This window comes from Arachis stenosperma, chromosome 4, assembly GCF_014773155.1.
Source record: "Arachis stenosperma cultivar V10309 chromosome 4, arast.V10309.gnm1.PFL2, whole genome shotgun sequence".
Classification (NCBI taxonomy): Eukaryota; Viridiplantae; Streptophyta; class Magnoliopsida; order Fabales; family Fabaceae; genus Arachis; species Arachis stenosperma.
In genome coordinates this window covers 1,947,343-1,959,191 of record NC_080380.1, presented here as the reverse complement: position 1 = coordinate 1,959,191, position 11,849 = coordinate 1,947,343, and positions in this window count along the sequence as shown.

The following is an 11,849-nucleotide window of genomic DNA, read 5'->3' as shown; positions in this document are numbered from 1 at the left end:
TAATACATACATTATTAATAATTTAGTATACACTTCATAAATACAAGACAAGATTTGAAGACAACCAAAAATTTCGACAACGAGCTTGAATGCCTTACCAGATGCCATGTGGGGGCACTCATTGGGGGTGGAGTAGGAGCGCCAGCTTTTGGTAGCGCTTGCGGAAGACGGAGACAGAAGCCAAAGGCTCAGCATCTAGGACGGTGTACCAGTCAAGGAAGGAGGAGTTGTTAGCAGCGGTGAGGTGAAGAATGGTGAAGGCACCGAGGATCATGGTGACGCTGGGAGACTTGAGGCGAGACATTGGATGCACTTGGCATAATTGAAGGTGGCGTTGAGGTCTTTGGAGGAAGTGAAGTTGGACTCTGCCAGAGACTTGAGGCGGACGAGGGCTATTGAGCTCTGGTTCAGTGCTCTTGAGAGAGAGAGGCATGAGTTATTGATGGAGGTTGGGCAAGGGGGAGAAGGAAAAGAAGAGGAGGAAGAGGGAACCACAATGTGGTAGCTGTCAGTGGTGAAATATAGGGATAAGATGGTGGTTCTAGATATGGCACGATGGAAGAAGAAAAAGGGAAGAAGAGGAAAAGAAGAGGAAGAAGAAAAGAGAGGTTGGTTCGGCGATGGTGATGCGGAGATGATAGTGGTGAAAGTGAAGTTCGATGATGATAGTGATGGAGATGATGGTGACTGGCCGAAGAAAAAGGAGAAAAAGAGGACGAAGAAAAGGGGAAGGAAGTAGATAAGAAAAGAAGATGAGAGTTTTTTTACTCTTTGCAGGGAGGGAATTTTTAGTCCCTACAACCATTTGGAGTTGACATTTGACATTGTTAGACTCAATCTGACACGTCAAACAGACAACTATTTACCAACCAATAGCAGAGGTCGATCTGTCTATTTTTCTTGATGGGTGGGGGTTTGGCTGAGGTTTAAGGATGATTAAGGACTTAAGGTGTGCGATGTCTCACAGAAAAAAGGTTAGTGGCTAAAAAGAAAATTTACCATATTTTTTATTATTTGAGGTAAATACCAAACCGATACTCGAAAGATTCTGGCACTGACAAAATTGTACCTGACTTTTGTTATTGACAAAATGGGCCCTGAAAGATTTTAAAATTTGACAAGTGTGCCCCGAGTTCGCCAGACACATTTTCGGTAAACACGATGCTAATGTGGCCAACCCCCTAACCATAATCCCTCCCCCTCCCTCCCCAATGTAGCTTCGAATCTTACCCGTGCAACGCCACTCTCTTCCCAGAGATTGTCGAATTTATTCCACTCTCTTTTTTCCCCTTTTCAAAAGCTTAATACAAAACTAAAATAATATATCAGTTCAATTTGGATTGGTTGGATTCGATTCAGTTCACATATCAGGGCAGAATTTTCTGAGAGTAATGGAGAATTTTTTTTTTTGATTGTTTTAATTCATTTTCTTGCCAGAGCTGAAATTCAGGGTTGCGATTAATCTCGTGCTTCCATTGGTACCTGCTTTCCCTGACATGAGAACCAAGGAGCTTGGCGTCAGCAAAATCGGAACTTGAAGCGAATCGAAGTGAAGAGGCATCTGATCGAAGAAGGGTTCTCTGTAGAGAAGAGGTTGAGGGAGAATGGAGGCTGATGAGGTGGTGGGTCTAGAAAGGAAGGTGGCCAAAGAGCATGGTCTATTTAAATTTAAAATTGTTTGTTGTGTTAACTAACATTATATTTATTACTAAAATTATTATTATTATTATTATTATTATTATTATTATTATTATTATTATTATTATTTAATAAATAAAAAATAGATAATGTACTAACAGTGTGTCCTAATAGAATTTTTTTGCTAGGTTAGAATTTAGCTAAGTAATCCTAAATTCCTAATTTTGAGTGTGAACATTCCACTTAAGCATCAATCGGGTCTAGCCATGGCAGCAAGTAGTGCTATATTATATCTGGAGACAATTAGAGGATTTCAACATCCTAAATCATGGTAGTAATTTATTTCAATTTTTTATTTTCGAAATAAAATTGATTTGAAAAGGGTTAAGAGACTAGAATTCATAAGGAAGAAAATTTATTTATGAATAAAATCTATGAATGGAATCAAAAATATAGTATTTACAAACAAAGGTATTCGATTATTAATATAAAATCAATATATTTCTAATGTCGAATTGGGATTAACTTGAATAGAAATAAAGTATTGGGTGGAACTCTTTTTTGGTGTCAAGGTAATAGCTATGAATAGTCATCGACTACCAGTAAAGGGTAGAAGAATGCGACCTATTATGGGACATACAATGCATTACAGACGTATGATCACTACGCTTCAACCGGGTTATTCTATTCCACCTCTTAAAAAAAATGAACTTAAATCGAAATACTTAATAGCATAGCGATACATTTATACAAAACTTCTACCTTAAACACACGCAATAGAACTGTATACAATTAAGTCAAATCCAATCCACCAAATAATTTGATCTATGAATAGCATCGTTGTGATAAAAGTCGCAATACCAGAAAATTCATTATCACATGACATAGAGGGTGGAGGTCATAAGCGTCTATGCGGTAAAATTGATTTTCACCGGATTGAAAAAGAAGGGATTCTATCGGCCTTTAAAAATTACATTTTGAATCTAAAGAGGCATATGAGGACATTTTTATGGCTAAAAGTGAATTTTCTCATGTCCCTATTTAGATTTAGTTATAGGGATTGCGAAAACATTGTAAATCTAAAGAATTAGGTAAGAAAGTAAGAGAGTTAATGGGAGAAGTGAAGGAGGTGGAATTTTTTTGTTTACTAGAGTAAGTAGAAAAAAAAATCTCAAGATAATGATCAATATAGATATCACAAATTGTTGTGGAGAGTTCTAAAAATTGCTAGCAGTAATAAAAAGATAATTGAGCAGTAAATTAGGTACGTGAAAATTGAAAATTTTTGCAATTGCTGTGACCACCTTGGCCATGAAGCCAAATGCTACAACAAGTTTTTGATTGAAGGAATATTTTCTAGCTAAACTGATGTAGAAGGAAGGTCTTTGGTTAAGGGAGGTAGAAAATTAAACAAATAATGAGAGAGAATCATAATAGATTTATTGTTGGAAGGAAGAAGAGGCCAGAGGAAGAGAGGGTAGAGTTTGGGAGTTAAAAAGCAATTCCGAAAAGAAATCATCACATGAGCAATGGGAAACGATGTCACCCAACAAATGATTCACAAATGACACCAAGGAACTATGAAGATGATGGTGTGAAATTGTTAAATTTTGAAAAAATTCTTGAATAGTCATAATATTAAAGAGATAAAAAAATCTTGTTCTTTTGAGGTAATGTTCTTCAGCTAAACCAAGAATAATGGTTATAGTATAGGTTTCAAGGAGATATTTTGTATTGATCTTATGGGTTTGTTATGAGGATTTAGATTTTCTAAAGTTTGAATTTCACTTTAGAGAGTAAAGTGTGATCGTCTACTTTTGAATAGTTTTTTTTCATATTTATTTTTTATCTCACTTATGAAATAAATGGTGAGAAATCATATTTTATTTTCTAAAGTGAAATTCAAACTTTAAAGGATCCAAATCCTTATTACGAAGGAAAGTGATGGTATGGAATGAGGATGTTAAAATTCAAATTATAGGTTATACTATTTTTTTGATCACTTTAAATGGAAAAATTATTTACTATAAAGAAATTGGATATAGTGACTGTTCACTTGCATACCGATGACAGCTAAAAGAAAAATCAATTTGAAAGTATTTTAGTCATTGTAAAGCAACAAAGAGATACAGACACAATAAATGTAGGGACGTGATTTGAAGTGGATGTTACAATACTTTTTTCATGTTTGGAGTTTTAAAATTTTATGTAATTTTACCAAAAAAAAAATATTATCAAAATTTAAAACTCAATTTAATCTTACATTGATTTAATTTAATATTTAATGCATATTGATAATATCAATAAATAATTAATACATTTTTTTTCTAAAACTACAAACACATTAATGACAATTTGTAAATATATTTTTAATAAAGGATAATTATAATTACTATAAGAAATTTAATATGCTCTATACTCTATTAGTATATAAGTTACTAAGGTTATTAAATTAGTTTATAAAATCTAATTAATTAATAATTTTATATTTTATTTATTTTAATTATTTATTTAAAATTATAATTTATCTCATAAAATTTATTTTATATACTATCTTCTTTTGTGCATTGAAAATAATAAATTTGTCCACAGATAAATTTATTTCTATTTCTGTACAATTTGAATCATATTTGTATATTTTTATTTTTTTTATTAATCTAATTTTATTCACATAATTAAATTTTAAAATTATAAATTTTTTATTTAAAATTTACATAGATATAATTTAAATTAATAATTTAATTTAATAAAAATAAATATATTTGTATTATTTTTATTATTTTAAGCAAAAGATATCGCTAACTATATTTTTTATGCAAGATTTATTAATCTATTCAGATATTATATACCTATATATACTCTAAAGTTATTAATTTAAAAGATTATATATATCTATCTCTTTTGTTGAGATACTTAAAGACCATATTTAACCGCTTTAAAAAAAATAATACGAGAATGTTTATTTAAAATGAGACGAATATGTTTATTTAAAGTTTAGATATTTTAAATAAATTTATTCGTATTAATTTTAAAATAATAAGAATATGTTTATGTAGATAAAAAAAATTTTAAAATAATGAGTATTTTTCTCTTTTAATTCTTTTAAATTTTTATTTTTGTAATAATTTAATATCAATCTAAAAATAAAATTAAATCAAATTAAAACAAAATTTAGCCTAATAGAATTTTAATATTGATTCTTTTCTCTTTTCTTAATAATTTAATATTAATTCTCTCTCCTTAATAATTTAATGTTAATCCTTCTCTCTCTTTTTTAACTAAAGAACACTAAAACTTCATACAAACTTTTTTTTCTTTCTTTTATTTAAAGAGCATTAAAATTCCAAACAATTTTGAAGCATCAAATCACCTCCCCAAAAAGAGAATGAGAAAATGAAGTCAACAAGATCAATTATAAAGTTCACTACTAATCTTATCAACAATGGGAGGTTAATTGACCTTGGATATGTTGGAAGAAAGTTCACATGGAATAATCAATAATTTCGAGGCAGCCTTGCCAAGGAGAGGCTGGATAGGATTTTGGTAACTAATTCTTGGAGACTTCACTCTCAAAAAGTCTCAGTTGTGTATGTTAATGATATAGGTTCTAACCATTTTCCTTTTACCATAAGTTTGGACAATGGATGTTCTATGTCTAAACAGAGGTTCTAACTAGAAGTGTCCAATTTGTGTTTGTTGAGGAAACAAATCTTAGAGTCAAATTTGTGAAAATTATATATAGACAAGTGTTTTTAACAAATCTAAGGGTCATATTTGTGAAAGTTAACTCCACACCATGCTAAAATACAGCAAGCTTTAATAAGGCACGAAAACATCATCGTATTGTCAATATCAAAATTCAGCAACTAATATAAAATATATGTTAAAATATAAAAATATATATTAAAAATGATATATATAGTTATACACAAATACAATATGACTAATTTTAATATATATATATATATATATAATATTTTTTATATTATTAATACATTAATTTATGTAATAAAAATTATCTTTTATACTTGTCAATTTTTTAATCCCATACCTATTATAATTGTGCAAAAAAAATATTAGAATAATATTATACATCTAAATTTTTTTATTAACCAACTCCTATTAAGTTGGTCTAATATAACAAAAATTAATTATGACTAATATTATTCTAAATTTTATTGTTAACTTGGTTGGACTTGGTTCATAAAAAAATTTAAATGTGTAGTATTTAGGGGTGTTCAAATCCAAACCGATCTAAATTAAACCGCTCATTCAATCCAATCCAAAACAAAAACTGATTAAAACCGCACTAATTTGGATTTGATTTGATTCTATTTTTTTTCAAACCGCTTAATTGGATCGGATTTCGGATTTACTTTTCATAACCGATCCAATCCAATCCAAACAGCACAATGTGCTATAATATTATTATTTTATTATTATATTTACAGCTATACTTATAACATGTTTAATTTGTTATACATTTTTTATTATTCATGTATTATTATTATTTAATAAATATTTTATTTTAAAATATTATTTATTTATTTATTTTAACTAATCTATAATTTTATTTCTATTATTATGTTATCGTTGGCTTTTTAGGATATTGTTAAGACTTGTTATGTCATTGTTGATTATTTAAAATTTGATGTTGAGACTTGTTATATGTATTTAATTTTTTTAATTTACAAAACCACAGATCCAATCCAATCCAAACCGCTTGAAATTGGATTGGATCGGATCGAATTTTTTTCAAAGTCATTCAATCCAAACCGCATCGCAAGTAAAATTAGTGTTCGAATTGGATGAGTTTTTGACTCAAAACCGATCCAAACCACACTGCAAACACCCCTAGTAGTATTACTCAAAATGTGTTGTAATAAGATAACCTGAGGTGGATGCCTAATTTTCATAAGGCTTAGGTTTTCAAGAGAAATTATATTTAATGAAGTTTGAAAGTAATGATCATGTACCTGAATAAATAGAGGAGCAAGTTTTGTGATAAGAACACACACCATCAATAACAATTCTCTTTTTCTCTTTATATTACCTATATACAAAATTTTTAATTTTTTCCCTCTCTCTTTCATACGTTACTAATATATATATATATATATATATATATATATATATATATATATATATATATATATATATATATATATATATATATATATATATAATATTTCTATTATATTAAAATATTAATTGTAGTGAATGTTAACACTAGTGTTTTCTATTTACACTTTCTTATTTTATATTTATTATATCTCCTTTAGTTATTTATTTCACAACATGTTATTAGCACGAGACTCTGATCAAATTTTAAGAAGACTCAAATAACAAATTTTCATTATGTTGAAACTCGCTCATCTTGAATTTAATACTCCTGAGATATCTAGAACCAACTATTTATCATGGATACTAGATGCTAAAATCCATCTTGATTCAATGGATCTTGGAGATACCATTAAGGCTAAAAATAATGCATCCCAAAAGGATAAAAGTCAAAGTTATAATCTTCTTTCGTCATCATCTTGATGAAAGATTGAAAAATGAATATCTCACATTAAAAGATCCTGCAGATCTGTGAAAAGTTCTTGAAGAAAGGTATAATAATCAAAAGACGGTGATACTTCTTCAAGCCCGATATGAATGGATGCATTTGCGTCTACAGAATTTTAAATCCATAAATGAATATAATTTAGCAATATTTCGAATCACCTCACGAATGAAATTATGTGGGAAAAAATAACTTATAATGACATGTTAGAAAAAACTTTCTCGACCTTCTATGCCTCGAATGTACTCCTGCAACAGCAGTATCGAGAAAAATGATTTATAAAATATTCTGAGCTAATTTCTTGCATTCTTGTTGCTGAACGCAACAATGAGTTGCTCTTAAAAAAATCATGAAGCGCGTCCAGCTGGCGCCGCCCCATTTCTTGAAGCAAATGAGACAAATCATAACCCCAGGAGAGGTAAATGACAAGGTTTTGGCAACAAGAAAAATTATGAAAGTAAGAAAAATTATGTTCGGAAGAAAGGATCTCACCAGAAATGGATAAAGAAAGAAATACTGGGCAAAATAAATCAACAGAGGATAAATATTTCCGTTGTGGTGGAAAGGGTCATTGGTCGCGTACCTGTCGTACCCCAAGGCACATAGTCGATCGTTATCAAGCATCTTTGAAAAAGGATGACAAAGGAAAGGAGACGAATTTCGTTTCAACTGATGTTGAAAATTTCACCACTCATTATAATGTATCTGATTTTTTTGAGGATCTTGAAGGAAATATTGGTCATTTGATCAATGATGGAATAGTTTAATATGTGGATTGTTAAGTATTCATGTAAATAAATAATATAAGAAACTTATTGTTAAGTTTTATTTTCTATGTATTTGAATTTCAAGTATGATGTATAATAAAATATTTATAAATTTCAAAATGACTAAATGTGTTAAGTTCTAAAATAACAATAATAAAATTTTTAGTATATGATACTATATACAGTATTTTTTAGAAAAATAATCAAGAAAAAATTTTTATGTGCATATACTTCTACACATTTTATTATTTGTCTTTGAAGAAAATGGTAAGGATATATAGTGGAGATATTTACCTTGCGGATAGTGCAAGTTCGCATACTATTCTCAAAAGTAATATATATTTTACTCATCTTGTGGCAAAAGAAGAATATGTTAATACTATTATTAACTCAGACAATGTGATAGAAGGCTCTGGAAGAGCTATAATTTTATTTTCTGGAGGAACAAAATTCAAAATAAATAATGCACTATTGTCTGCTAAGTCTCTAAGGAACTTATTGAGGTTCAAAGATATTCGCCAAAATGGATATCATATTGAAACAATGAATGAGGAAAATCATGAGTACTTGTGTATCACAACTTATGATTTAAATAGAAAGGTTATATTAGAAAAGTTACACTCACTTTCATCTGGGTTGTATTATACTAGAATTAGTGCAATTGAATCACATGTCATTATAAATAAGAAGTTTACTAGCTCAAATGAATTCATAACTTGTCATGATCGATTGGGTCATCCAGAAATAACCATGATGCAGAGAATTATTGAAGACTCCCATGGACATTCACTAAAGAATAAGAAGATTCTTAAATCTAGTGAATTTTGTTATTTTGCATGTTCTCAAGGAAAACTAATTTTAAGGCCATCACCAGTAAAAATTGGATTTGAGTCTCCTGAATTCCTAGAAAGAATTCAAAGCGATATATGTGGACCTATTCATCCACCATGTGGATCTTTTAGATATTTTATGGTCCTAATAGACGCATCTTCGAGATGGTTACATATGTACTTATTGTCTTCTTGCAACTTGGCATTTGTGAGATTGCTTGCTCAAATTATTCAATTAAAAGCACAATTTTCAAAAAATCCAATCAAAGCAATTCGTCTTGATAATGCTAGTGAATTTACTTTCCAAACTTTTGATGCTTATTGTATGACTAGCGAAATAAGCGCTGAATATCCAGTAGCTCATGTTCACACACAAAATGGATTAGCGAAATCATTTATTAAACGCCTCCAATTAATTGCTAAATCCTTACTTATGAGAACAAATCTCCCAACCTCGGTTTGAGGCATGCTATTTTACATGCCGCAACACTTATTCGTTTGAGGCCAACAAGTTACCATCAGTTCTCTCCTATGCAATTAGCTTTTGGCCAGTAGGCAAACGTTTTTCATTTAAGAATATTCAAGTGTGCGATATATGTTCCCATTGCACCACCTTCTCGCACCAAAATGGGATCACAAAGAAAATTGGGGATATATGTTGGATATGATTCTCCCTCTATAGTGAGGTATATTGAGATACAAACTGAAGATGCATTTAAAGCCAGATTTATAGATTGTCATTTCGATAAATTAAAATATTTAACATTAGAGAGAGAAAAAGCTTTCTAAAAAAGAACTTAATTAAAATGCATCATCCTTAATGCATTTAGATTCTAGATTAGGGTAATGTGAACCAGAAGTTCAAAATATTATACATTTGCAAAAAATGAAAAATAAACTGCCTGATGCAATTTCTTATACAAAGAGGATAACCAAATCTTATACACCAGCGAAAAATGCTCCAATTCAAATTGATGTCCCAACTGAACAAGTGGCTACTGAAACAAATTCACGACAGAAACGTGGTACACTTGTCGATTCCAAAGAAAAGAATCCTCGAAAAAGAAAAGAGGTAAATACTATTCTTATTGAAAAAGACATAATAAAGACACCTGCAGTTGTCCAAAATTTTGTTGTAGTTTTAACGGCAGAAGACGTTCAAGTACATGAAAATTGTAAAAATGACAAGATCTCGATAAATTATGTCTTTACAGGAGAAAAATGGGACCAAAATAAGATAATTGTCAATGAAATATTTGCATATAATATGGCATTAAATATCATACATGAAAGTAAGGATCTTGAGCCAAGAATAGTCGAAGAATATCGACAAATGAATGATTGGCCAAAATGGGAAGAAGCCATGAAGGCTGAGTTAGACTCACTTGCAAAATGTGAAGTCTTTGGACCTGTAGTCTGTACACCAAAAGATGTAAAACCTGTTGGATACAGATGAGTATTTATGAGAAAACGAAATGAGAAAAATGAAATTGTACGCTATAAAGCTCGACTTGTGGCACACGATTTTTTCACAAAGGCCCGGTATAAATTATGAAGAAATATATTCCCCTGTAGTGGATGCAATAACATTGTGTTATTTGGTCAGTTTATCCGCATATCATAAACTACATATGCATTTAATGGATGTGGTAACAGCCTATTTATACGGATCATTAGATCGTGATATCTATATGAAAGTCTCTGAAGGACTAAAGATGTCTAAACCATCTAATGAATATTCACATGGGTTATACTCAGTTAAATTACAAAAAGATCTTTATATGGTCTAAACCAATCTGGACGAATGTGGTATAATCGTCTTACTAAGTATCTAGCAAAAAACGGATTCAAGAATGATGATATCTGCCCATATGTTTTTATAAAGAAATCTGCATCTAGATTTATTATAATTGCTGTGTACATTGATGATTTAAATATCATTAGAACTCTTGAAAAAATTTCAACAATTATAAAAACTCTAAAAGAAGAGTTTGAGATGAAAGATATTGGAAAGACTAAATTTTGCCTCGGCGTGCAGATCGAGCATACAAAAAATGGGATCTTTATTCATCAAACAACATATACAGAAAAGGTCTTGAAGAGATTTTATACGGATAAGTCACATCCATTAAGTACCCCAATGATCGTAAGGTCTTTGGATGTGGAAAAGGATAAATTCCGTCCTAAAGAAGAAAATGAAGATATCCTTGATCCTGAAGTACCATATCTTAGTACCATTGGAGCACTAATGTATCTTACCAATAACACACGAACTGACATATCATTTGCGGTGAATTTACTAGCAAGGTATAGTTCCTCTCCAACCAAAAGACATTGGAATGGAATTAAACAAAATTTTCGACATCTTTATGGAATGGTTGCTATGTGATTATTTTATTCCTATGGATCCAAGTCACAACTAGTTGGCTATGCAGATATAGGATACTTGTCTGATCCACACAAAAGAAGATCTCAAACAGGATACCTGTTCACATATAGTGGTACAGTTATATCATGGAAGTCCACGAAATAGATGATAGCAGCAATCTCCTTTAATTATGCTGAATTACTAGCGATACATGAAGCGGAGTATTTTTTGGCTCAAGAGTTTGATCCAATATATTCTGTCAATCGTGTGGGCTGATTGATCATAAGATAGCTCCAACTGTCATGTTTGAAGATAATACAACATGCATTGCTCAACTTAAGGGTAGATATATCAAAAGTGATAATCTAACAGATTTATTTACAAAGTCACTCCCAAAATCCTCTTTTGAAAGATTAATACATCAGATTGGGATGCACCGATTTCGAGATATTAAATAATGTCGACAAGAGGGAGAGACTGTACTCTTTTTTCCTTGGTCAGGTTTTCTCCTATTGGATTTTTCTTAACAAAGTTTTTAATGAGACAGTCCCCATTACAAAGGATATTGTACTCTTTTTTCTTCACTAAAGTTTTTTCTTATGAGATTTTTCTTTAATAAGATTTTAATGAAGTATAATTCTAAATGGTCATCTAAGGAGGAGTGTTGTGATAAGATAGCC